Below are 12246 nucleotides of genomic sequence, written 5' to 3'. Positions count from 1 at the left end.
AGGAGATGAGTATATTGCTACAGTGCCATTGTTGGTTACCTAAAAGGCTGGTTTTATTCTGTGCCTCTTTTAATAATGGACATCAAATGCTGTGCAGGAGTGAAATGGGTTTCACTGACTAGACAGGATGTGCTGTTAAAGTCAGTGGACTGCAGGTTGTAATCACGGGGGTTGGTGTGGCTCTGGCAGGAGGGCGCAAGGGAGAGGCGAGGGGTCACCGCTGGAGCAGGGGCCGAACGCGTTGGAAGCGCTCAGGTCCTGGCCCCCTGGGCCTCTTAGGGCCCGGACCTTTGGCAAAACACTCCTTTGACGGATAACAGGGCTCGCCGTGCGGACAGGGGAGCGGGCCCTTAGGCCGCGCCGCCGGCCCGCCCTGCCCCGCACAGCCGCGGGGACGGGGGGCCCGGCCCGGCCCGAGCGCTCCCGCCCGAGCGGCCGCCGCGTCTTCCGGGCAGCTGAGGGCAGCGATCAGGGCGGCGGAGGCCGCGGGAGGGAAGGAGCCGTGACGCGGAGCATCGGCTCCGCTCCCCGTGCGGGCGGGCAGTGCCAGAGGGACCCGCGGGCGGGTGCGGGCCCAGCACAGGCGCCCCCTCCCCTGTCTCTATCCCCTTGTCCGGCGGCGGGGCCCCCGGCAGCGCCCGGTGCGCCTTTAAGGGGAGGCGGGCGGGAGGGTTGGCAGCGGCATTGTTCCCTGACGTCACCGCAGCCTGTGCGGCGGCGGCTGCTCTCAAACTTGCCTTTGTTATTCGGCGCTCCCCGGCTGACACCGCGGCCGCTCGCAAAACGCGGAGCCGGAGTCGCGCCGGAGCGGCGGGACGTGCCGCGCCGCCGGCTGCCCGGGGCCGGGAGGGGGCCGCGCCGCCCGCCCGGAGCTCCCCCCCGCAGCCGCGGCGGGGCCGGGGAGGGGCGGCCGCCGCTCTGCCTCCGCGCAGCGTCCGCACGGCCCCCCCGGCGCCCCGAGGCGAGCGGGGGGCGGCTGGAGGCACAGGGAGAGCGGCAGGAAGAGGGTTTCTTTTTTTCTTCTGGGGAAGCCAGGGAGGCGTAAATGAGCGGGGCGGGGGCCACCCCGGGGGCACTGCCCTCGGAGGGTGGGCGGGCGGTACAGCCCCGCAGCCGCCGGCCCCGCGCAAAGCAGCGCGTCCACGGGCGGCGGAGCGGGGTAGCCCCGCGGGGTTACGGGCGGGGAGAGCCCCGGTAGCGCTCGGTTCCGGCTGCACGCAAAAAAAAAAAAAAAAAAGGAGGAGAAAAAAAAAAAGACAATCCTCCCCCCTCCCCAGGCGATCCGACATCCCTTTACAGTCCCGATCGTTCTCCTCCTCCAACAACAAGACGAATGTGACCAGCGAGGAGCTACACAGTGCTGTTTAAATTGCTTATCTTAATTGCATAATCTAACAAGCCCCGTTGGAGCACGGATGAATATATTAGGCTTATTAACAACTCATCATAAAATATTGATTGTCCTGGAAGTGTTTTATCAAGGGGAAGAGAAGTCGAGGGAGATGTTTTTTAGCAGATTGGTGCTTGTCAGACAGGGACGATTCCTTCTTATTTTCTCCCTGGAAATCGGGCTGGATTTCCTGAGGAGCACAGGGGAAGAAAAAACAGCAGAAAAACACGCCCTATTGTTAGCGCCGGGGGCCGCGCTCCGGGCGGCGGGGGGGCCCCGGCCCCTGACCGCCCCCCCTCCGGCGGGGCCGCCTCCCCGGCCCGCCCCGCCAGGCACCGCCGCCCACCCGGCTTCCCCGGTGGAGCGGGGACCCCCGGGAGAACCCCGCTCCTACCTGGGTGGCGGGAGCTCCGGGCTCTGAAAATAACAGGGGCCCTGAGGGTGGCGGTGGTGGTGGCAGTAAATGGAGGGGGGGGGGTGGTGGGATGTCTACAGCGCAGTAGACGGAGCAGCGGGATCTTTCGGCGTTCCCGTGTAATCCCCCTGCCCGCCCGGTAGTTCCTTCCATGCCCGTAAAATTTCTCTCGTGAAGACGACAGAGACAGAGGCACCTCATGCTTGAGAGAGTGTGTTGGGTCCAAGGTGGTTTTCCCCTATTTAATAATACAAAAACACCGAAGGGAGTGTAGATACTCTCCAGCTTTCAGTTTCCAGAGTGGAAGGGTTTCCAAGTGCCTGGTATTCAGGAAGACTAAAACGAGAATCCCCGCCTTAAAATACACTGTAAGACAATATTTGTATTTTAACTCGCATCTAAGATTTTTAACTTTGTGTGATTTGGGGAGTGTGTGTATGTGGTGCGGGGGGAGAGGGAAAGGGAGAGGGCGAAGGGAAGAACATCCCTGTAGGAGGCAGCTCCCTTTCAGATAGGAATCTGGGACAGATTTTGCCAGCAGCCACAAAGCATGGCCCTTTGGTAATAGAATAGCCAATGTAATTTGACACTTCAACTTGCTGTGCTCTCTGCTAGTTGATTCACTTACTCACCCACTAACATTGAGCTCCTTTTCACTGTCTGTGGGCAAGGGGGAAAAAAAAGGGGGGGGGAAGGAAGAAAAAAGAAAACGGGGGGAGAAGGAAGAAAGGAAGGGAATAAACAAAATTATATATTTAAAAATACCCAAGTAGAGCTGCAAATCAGTTGGGGAGAGAGGATTTTGCCTGCCTTCTTCCTTATTATTTTGCTGCTGCAAGGCTGCTTTGCAATCCGTAGGTAAGTTTCGCGTCTATTTGCGCTCCCTGCTCGCACCTCCCCGTTCGCGGCCGGGCAGGGGTTGCGTCTCGGCGGAGCAGAAACAATGGAGCGGCCACGCTGGGGAAATAGGTGTACAGGGAGGAAAAAAAAATAATACATATTTATTCTGCAAGGGGAGAAAATGTGCGGAGACTTCTTAAAGGGGCAGGCTGTCCCCACCGAGGGCGCGGGGCGAGGGCGGGCGGGGAGCCGCGGAGCCGGGCCCGGCGGCGGGGAAGCGGCTCTACCCGGGCAGTGCCCTTCCCGGGCCGGCCGCGGGGTCGCGGGGGGACCCGGCCCGGAGCGAACTTGGAGCGGCCGCGGCGTGAGGCGGGCGGGCGTCGGAGCCGCCGCAAGCACAAAGGGGGCTGCGGGGGCCGGGGCGGCGGCTGCCCCCGGCCGGGGCGAGCGCCGTCGGGGCGGGCTGGAGCCCCGCGGCGGGGCCGGGGCTGCGGCTCGGGGCGTGCGCGCCCGGCCGGCTGTGTGTGCGTGCCCGGCCGCCCGTGCGGGGCTGGGGAGACGCGTGGGGAGGCTTTCGTCTGTTCTCCGGGCTCCGGGAAGCTTGCCTGGGTGCAAATTCTTGTGTCTGGGTTTCGAGAGCCAGTTGGGACCGGGGCCTCTCTCGCCAGGCAGGAGGAAGGAGCAGCCCCCCTCCCTCTCGCTCTCTCTGTCTCTCTCCCTCCCTCCCCCCGGTGCATCTGTCCAGGAAGCCGCCGGGCGGAGGGGAGGGGGCGCGGGGGCAGAGGGCCGGGGGTGCCCGGCCCGACCCGACCCGACCCGACCCGACCGCCTCTCGCCCGCCTTTGTGCGAGGGGAGCGGGGGAGCCGCTTCCAGGGGCGGCCGGCGGAGCTGCTCGCGGGGAGAGGGGGAATGGCAGCCAGTTAAAAGACACTTCAGGAATGTAAACATAAAAATAGGAGCCATCCAGCCACGCTCTTGCCCCCCCCCACCCCCCCACCGCCCCGCCGCTCAGGATAGCACTCTGGGCTGGCGCGGTAGCGGGGAAGGAGTACGGCAGCCTGAGACAGGGGGGAGGAAGTTGTTACTATAATCGGGGTTTTAGACTGTAAACTTTGTTTTGCACGTGTAAAGTTTAATTTCGGTGCCGCCTCGGAGGCTGCGATGAGGGACACGGGGCGGCGCCTCGGGGGTGCCCCTCCAAGTGCAGCCCCTGTCTGTGCTAAAGGTGGAACCTGCCCGGCGGTGGCAGCGTGACCCCGCACCGCGGCCAAGCCGCTTTTGTCTGGGATCGCCGGGGTCCCGCTCACCAGCCCCGGCAGCTGCGCGGGCTGGTGCAAATCGCGGCCGTATCGTCAGTTTATCGAGACCGAAGCGAACTTAAGGCACAGCTACGCGCTGTCGTCCGATCGTGCGCCGTGTGTATTTTTGTGCTTCAGTTAATAATCTGCAAACGGCTTAATGGCTCTGTAGTGCCAGAGGAATTGGTTTTCTCCATTTACTTCAGCAGGCCTGAGTGAAGCTGGTGTTCTGGCTGCTTTTTTCAATGCATTGACACGAGAGAAGAGGATTTAACTTGGCAGCCTGAACAAATGCTCTATCAAAGGTTTCCTAAGAGACAGTAGGAGTGCTGGGGAGATGAATGACCTGGGGTAGTTTTAGGGTGCTACCTATGCAAGCTTTCTTTTAAATATGAAATGGCCATTTAGGGCTCTGAATAAAACTGTGCGCATCAGAAAGGAGACAGGCTTATAAAATTTAAAAGGGCAAAAGCCCATTAATGCTATGGTGAAGCTTTGGCTCCCAGGTCTGGTTGAGTAGTTCCAATTGCCTTGAAGTGCCAGAGCTTTTAAGGAATCTTTAGCAACAGCTTCTCTATCTGTGGAACGGACCTTGGCCTTGCACATTGGAAGGTTAATGGTGCAGCCTCTCCTCCCCAGGCAGGGGAACCAGGGCAGCAGTCAGGCGTGAGGGCACCGGGGGTAACCAAGAGGTGAAGCAAGAACAGGAGGGGAAGAAAAAAACAAAAGCTCTGTGCTGGAATAGAGATAAAACATCTTACTGGTGGTAACCTGTTCAGGTTGTGATACTGAAGCAGTAACGTGGCACAGGGGTAACTCAAAAGTGTTACCAGCACCCGCAGAAAAGTTTCACAGAGGAATACAGCAAAGCTAAACACCTTTGGGAGAAGGATCCCTCTGACAAACATAGTTGGTCTCAGATTCAGAGCTCCGCTTCTCTTGACTGGGGGAAATGTACTATGGCATCAATCTTCTCTTGGCGGGGCCTGGTGCAGGTCTGTGAATGCCAGAAGACTTGCTCTGACCTTTTTCTGTTCCAAGTTGAGGATGTTGAAACACCAGCCATCAAACAAAAGAGACATTGAAAGCAAGATCTGCAATGGAGCACGTGTGACTTTGAGGCTAGCTGAGTGCATTTGGTGACTGTTTTCCTCGTAGTTTGGGGTGGGGAGGAGGAGAAAGAAAAGGTCGCTTATTTTTACAGTGAGGCTATGGAAAACATGACTTGAAATCCTCTATCCCATAGTCAAGGGCCTTTTTTCTTTTTATCTTTTTAAATGTTGTCTTAAAATGTCTTGATTTCTGCTCTTTTTACGTGTGTATCTATAACTGCCACATTACAAGAGGAGGATTATTTTTTCCCATGGATGCAAGCAGGACCAGGAATTTTACCGAATCCACTGCATTAAAAAAAGAAAGAAGCTTTAAAAAAAAAAGTGTCTTTAGGATTATGTTTTAAAACAATGAAGAATTTCCTGGGATTGAATTGACAGATTCTGATTTTTATCTATTCAAGATAACATTACCTCAAAAGGTGGCTGATTTAAAGATTATTCTGTAAATTGTAATTTAAATTTACGAATTTAAAAAGAACCTCTTGGGAGCAGTTGGTATAGGTATCTAACCTGCCAATGACATTCATGTCAACATGGACAGATGCTTTTATTGTTTACATTGTTTACAGTCCACAATACCTTAAATAAACGTTGATCATGATTAGAAACAATAATTGAGTTTGTGGCAAAGGATCAATGAAAACTTTGTTTCAGGAAAGAAGTGAGTTGCTGTGTATATGTACAGAGAGTGTTTTGTGCTCTCTGAGATGAAATAAAACTGCAATCTTAGTATGGCATTCAGTTCTGGTTTTAGAATATTTTAAGAAAACCACAAAAGATAATGGATCAGTTTCTACAACATTTGAAAGATTTTTTTCCTGATCACCAGCAGGTACAAGGAGTGGAAAGGAAAGGAGGCTTTGTAGCACAGTTCCATTCATAACTTTTCTTGGAAGTTGCTTGGCCTTTGCCCTACATCTCTTCTACTTTTATGGGCTCCAAAGGTTTTCTGTTGGAGAAAAAAACCAAACAAACCAACCAAAAACAACACCCCAAACCGTCATGGATGGCAGTTACATCACTGATCACTATAGTTGGTGACAGTGTTGGCTGGTTTTTAGCAACTTGATGTGTGTACTAGCAGCTTGGAAAGCCTGGTTTCTCTCCTGAAAAGGAAGAAAAGTAGATCTGAGAAAGGAAAAGGAGCTGGAATTCCTTTTGCCTTCCACGATGTTGTTGATAGGTTTCAGAATCCAGCCTTTTTCCAGTCACACAGAAGATAATATGACTATGAGAAATGGAGGTGGTGGCTGGCCAGAACTCGTGGTGTCTGCCTTGCTGCTCTAACAACGTGGGTGATCGAATGCTGCAGGAGGAGCGAGCTTGGATTGTTAGGGCTTTACCTGGGAAGCCTGTTTCTCATAAATAAGTAGGACTGCAGTTAATGCCTGTGGTAACAAATTTGACCACTATGCAATTGGCTGATTTGTTCACTCCTAGTTAGACCAATTTTTGTGAAATCCTATCCTGTATTACAGCACAGCAGTGAGAATATTGCTGAAGAGTGTAGAGTTGGGTTGTGCTTGTTCTCGTCAACTGCTTGTTGTGGGACAAGAAGCACAAGCCCTCTTTATCCAGTTAGGTCTGTTTTATGGAAGAGCACAGTGAACAACACATCAATACAGACCACGACAGATATACCTCCTGCTCAGATACTGTACACTTTCTTTCACTCAGTTCATGTCTTCACTCAAAATGTACGTAAGTTTTCCTGCTGTCAGCCAAGTTGAGGCTGTCAGTGGTATTAGAAATAATTTCTGCTTTAAAATGGTGTCTTTGGCTTAAAAACAAAAGGTTGTTTTGCCATATTGTTTTTTCCCCTTCCTCCTTCTTATTGTAGAAACAGAAAATTCTAATGTAGCAATTTTCAATTTCCTTATTTCCATTGGGTTTCATATGATCATTAGCATTCAGCTTGGCTAATGTTAGAATATTTTAAAGGGAATATAGGCTGCAAGTGAAATGTCCAGGTAATGGTTGTAAAGGATCTTCACAGCTAGACTGTTGGAGGCAGTAGTGTATTATGAGAGTAGTAGATGGTCTTACACTTGTTACATGTTATTTTTGGTTCTAATAGTTTAAGATGCACTGAGGTCTACATTGCCTGCAAAGATGATATTTGCTGGCTTCTGTACAGTGCCTCTGTCCTTCCCTTTAGTGGAGCAGGACAGATTTCTATGGGTACTAGGTATCTAGTAGAAAAAACAAAATTGTTAGACAGACAAAATCACTTTCAATCTAATTTTGCCTGTAAGTGTCAATAGAAATTAAGTTACTCCACAGGGGATGACTCATTCTTAAAAGAACTTGCCCTTCTGAAGGCTCGCATAGATGATCACTTGTTCTGGGTTATCTATAATTTCCTTCAGTTGCTTATACTTGTTAGATCTGTAGCAGAAGACAGAGGAAGTAATTTGTACTCCTGTATTGAATCCTGGAACAGCCAAACAATCCTTCCAGCAGGTGATGGTTGATGCTTTTTAAAATAAAGTTTAGGATCTAGTGAAAAATCTAAGCTTGAGGAGTGTCTGTTGTCCTTTGCACTGATAATTCAATAGATCAAACTGGTTTGTATTTTGTCTAGTGTATTAATATTGAGGTAGTCACATACAAGCTATCACATTAACATTCCATTAAGATAAATGTGGGAAGCAGATCCCTTAGTTGGTAATCCAGTTTGTTTTGACTCTACAGACCAGCTTTGACTTGATTCCCTAAGTGAAGCGGGAAGGCTCTTGGCTCAGCACTGGACAGGGGGAGGGAGGAAATGAAATTGCTTAAAATTCATTAATATGCACAGTGCTACAAACCTGTGGAAATTTCATAAAAGTGTGGATTTGTATTACCTCTACTGCTCATTGTTTGGCTATATGAAGTTTCTTATTCATTGTTTGTTTTTCTTGGCTTAATATTTATATGTCAGTGGATGCTGGAGACCTGATTTATAAAACTCATGTCTTCATGCTAACATATCCTTCTTCAGTCCTGTGAAACTTACCTAGGAGATCCTCCAGCTGCCCGATCCATAGCCAGTTGTGTTATCCTCTCCCTATAGAGTCATATTCTGGTTTCTTGGTAGTCAGTATTGGCTGCAAGCACAGAGGGACTGTGTTTACTGAAACCTTTTTTTTTTTTTTTCTGGGCAAAAGCAGCAGTACTGTGGGTCTGACTTCGGAAAGGGGAACAACTCTAACACAGAGATAATACATATGTGTTGTCAAAGATAGCATGAGAATGAAAGCCACAGAATTGGTGCATCTGATAACATCATACGAAACCAGTATGGAAATTGTTTGTTGTCTTTATTTGGTTTTCTTCAAATCTTACTTTTTCTCATGTTCCCAACTCTTAGTAGTGACTTAGTTTAGTAGCCAGCTTGGTCTGGATAGCATTAACTAGAGAATACTGACTGGTTGATCTAATGCACAAATGTGGGGAAACTCTGCCTTGTTCAAATTGCAGCTCTTTGTGCTGTGAAATACCATTTGCCATCTTTGCTGATTAGGTAAAAACATATGTTTGAGGAGTAAGAGAAAAAGCAATACCTTGACAACAAGTTTGTGTTATCTTTTGGATTTATCTAGTTTTCTGTTCCTTTGAGACTTCAGGGCTCCAATGACTGGCTGGCTGGCAAAGTGAATGGTATCTGTCTCTCAGAGATTTCTAGATAGTCTCATAACTAATCAGAAAGCGTTATTTATTGGGACTGCAGTGACATAGATATATGACAGAATAGTAGGGGCTTCAATTGGCCATTTAGTAGCAAAAACAGTTCCCTTGATGAGTATCTGCTTGTTCCTTGGCTACATTCCTCTGAGAACAGTGGAGTCCTTTAGGCTGCTGTGAAATATACACCTCTGTATCTCCATCAGTAAATTCTGCAGTGCAGGTTTCTCTTCCCCTCTTGTTTTTGAACACCCATTCCAAAACCAGTTGAACTAATTGAATACAGACTTATTATGTAAATAAGGGCACTGTGGGGTTGGGGGGGGGGAAGTGCAGGGCAGTACCGAGGCTGACACTGCTGGGTAGCTGGTGCTTGAAATTGGACTTCACTGGAAATTGGTCTGACACTGACAAGGGGGATTTCCTCCTCACCAAAGGCACAAATCATCATAAGCTTGTACGGTGCTTTTATAACTTCACTTTTGTGTATCCCTGAAATTTGGACCCTTCCCCTGTTGCCATGATTGTCTAACAGCCACCTGGTAGATGGCATCTTCTAGCTTTAAGGTTACAATCTGCTTTTGGTGATTTTAGAGGTGTAAGAGTGACACGTGGGGGAAAAATCTCACCATAAGAGACTTGAGAGATAGGGAGGAAAGGCTCGAACTTTCAGTTGCAGGACCCCTGCCTCTGCAGCTACAGCCACTTACTTGAGGAAATGAGAGAGACTCGCTGTCCTGCTGCCTCTGTGCCACTTTGAGCAGCACTTCTGTTCATGCAGCTAGCTGGTGGGATGCCCCCATAGATGGTGTGAAAAATCAGAAATACCTTACATGTTATTACTTTCACATAAACCTTAGTTTTCCTTAGTATTGCACATCTCTCTAAGATTCTGGCTATTGTACACAACAAAAAAACCCTTACAATCGTGAAAATTTCTTATACAATGCTTTTGCTCAAAATACAGGTTCCTACAGCTAGAGTATTTTGACAACAAGCTCTGTCACTTTTTAATTTTAAACTGTAATATATTCATAGGTGAGTGGAAAACCAATTTCATTATTTCCTCCTGTCCTGCCACCCCACCCCCTTCAAAAAAAAAAAAAAAAAAGGCAGGAAAAAAGTTCTAAAATCCAATGTTAGTCTTTGTTGACACTGTATTCTCAGAAGACCAGTTTGTTTATATATCTATCCATACACGAAAAAGAGAAGGGTTTATTATGCTGCAGGTTTGCAGGGGGAAAGAAGAACGATGTGGTTGTCAGGCAGTCTCCATTCTCTTGGTGTCCTTGTAAATTCTTTGTTTGTTTAATGCTTATAACCCTTTTCCCAGCAGTAGGATCACAGAAGTTAACTTGTTTACAGCTGGTATACAGCTTATGTTGGTCTCCCTTACAGGAACCCAAGGCTTTCCCTAAGCCTTCTCAAATAAAGCTTTTCTTCTCTTTGCCACTTAGCACAGGTTGATGCTCTTTACATTTGATTAAACATTTTTAAAACTGGAATGCTTGTTCTGAAAGGACTCTAGGCCAGTGAACTGTCACCCTGTACATGCTCTTGGGATCCTGAGTATCTGCATGCTCACTTTGCTGTCCTTTAGGTGTTTTACAAAACCATGAAACCTTACTTTTCTGTTCCACAGAACATCAAGATGCTGAGTTGCAGTGGGCACATACGGGTGAATGTAGATAGCAGTTCTGTGACTGAAAAGGTGAACTCAATGTGTGTTGCATTATCAAGGCTGTTTTTCTGCAAACTAGTGTTCAACTTCACCCTCTTCACAAGTTCCTTCTTTCTTGCTTTTGAGATACCCACTCTGATATGTCTCACTGGGTGAGACTTAGAGCAACTATCAGTCCTTCTAAAAGAAGTTTGTTTCAGGAACTGTACTTGAGTCTTTCCTTGTCCTCACAAGTGTGATATTAATCCAAAAATTTACATCACTGTTTTAAAACGTATTCCATTGCAGTCCAGCTGGAGTTTGATACCATTAGAGATGGAAGCCCAATAGCTTTCCAGATGGATGCATAGCTTTGGCTTTTGGCACTGTAAAACTCTGACATCTCGCACATTAAAATCATAACAGTATTATGTAAGGAGAAGTTATTTTGGGTCACTAGCGGAGCCATCTCAGACTTGGTTAAATTAGCCTTGCAAGCTGAAACACTTGGGCTCACATCCTCTTCCTGCAGATTTCTGGGCATATAAGTGTGTGGGTGGTGTGTCCTTTCCCAGTCATCTGCCCTCAGCTTTACTCAGGCTGTGTCACTGGCTCTGAACCTACTTCTGCCACAGCAATTCATGTGGCTGTGGGGAGCCCTCAGAGAGGAAGGGCTTGCTCAGCACTGGCTTTCACTCCCCAACCCTAGCTGCTTTGAGATGGGACTGGAAGGAAGGAGAAACTGAGGAGGCTCTGTGATCCTGCTGCTCTGGGCTCTGAAGCAGCAGGGGGACAGGAGTTGTGTGGGAAGGTGGACACCCAGAAGGACTTCAAACAAACTCCACTAAACAAAGTCCCACCTTTGCAGCGGGCACCTGCTTGTTTATGTGTAACTCGGGAGTCACTGTTTCAGTTGGCCTTGTTATTCTTTACCAAAGGACAAGTGAAACAGCAGCTGTTGGTGACCAGCAAGAGACAGAATGCAAAATGAATCCAGGGGAACCTTTGAAATGTTAGTTAATAACAAATACTTAATCCTAGTTTTTAGCAAAGGTACAGTTTAGACATGAAAGATGCCATACTTAGGCTTGTCAAAGCATTGTAAACCCTTGCTTTGGAGACCAGTCATTGCATTCCTAGTGATCCTCGGGTACAAATTGCACATAAAGGGATGGCCATTCAGAGATTGTACTTCAGAAGAAATGAGTAACAGGACATAAGATAAACATTTTAAAACACTCACATGAAATTGCCCTGTCCTCAAAGTCTGTGCATCAGGGAGTGCAGAGCTGCTGGACTCCACTACCAGTGGCACTGGCTGGAGCTGTGCAGGTTGGGAGAGTGGAAAAGCCCCCTGAGGCACAGATGGTGCTTTGTGCTGCACAGGCTTGGGCAAAGCAGTGGTTCTTTCTGCAGAGGCTTTGCAGAGGGCAGTGCTGTGGATGGTTAGTGGTTCAGAGCCTTTTTGATTAAGGTGGGTTCTGAAAATACTTGCAATCATTTTTATTCTACCTGTATTCATGGCAGATTGTTCTGTGTAAAGTAGTCCATTGAGAAGCACCTGAGAGGTGTAGGATCTGCAGGGAAGAGGAGGAGGAGGAGGTGGCAGCTGCTGCTGGAGGGTTCAAAGCCCATCTTTGAAGAACTGGTTGAGGGGAAACAGATAGGCACCTTAAATTCAGGACTGTGCTACTTGTCTTATCCTTACACAAGGTTGTTTTATGTCTAAATAAATACAAAAAAATAAGTTACATTTAGGATTCATCTGTTGAAGTTTCTTTTGTTAACTAAGTTAACAAAAACGTCTGTTTTTAAGAGTTTGGCATGTTTCCTCTTAGCTAACCTAGAGAATAGCTGCTCC

The 12246-nt window shown here is 48.6% G+C and overlaps 1 protein-coding gene across 5 annotated transcripts in view; it reads left to right on the top strand.

Moving 5' to 3' along the window:
* Positions 1-2543: 2543 nt before the first annotated feature.
* Positions 2544-12246, top strand: part of ZMIZ1 (zinc finger MIZ-type containing 1) — a 348247-nt gene continuing 338544 nt past the window's right edge. For all 5 annotated transcript variants that reach the window (XM_027720707.2, XM_039380994.1, XM_027720705.2 and 2 more), the window contains exon 1: positions 2544-2663. The gene's annotated coding sequence lies outside the window, so the exon portion shown is untranslated. The remainder of the gene's footprint in view (positions 2664-12246) is intronic.

This window comes from Pipra filicauda, unplaced genomic scaffold, assembly GCF_003945595.2.
Source record: "Pipra filicauda isolate LSUMZ 115617 unplaced genomic scaffold, ASM394559v2 scaffold210_size2929891_pilon, whole genome shotgun sequence".
Lineage (NCBI taxonomy): Eukaryota > Metazoa > Chordata > Aves > Passeriformes > Pipridae > Pipra > Pipra filicauda.
Note: the sequence above shows the minus strand (reverse complement) of the source record. Positions and strands in the feature narration are given on the sequence as shown.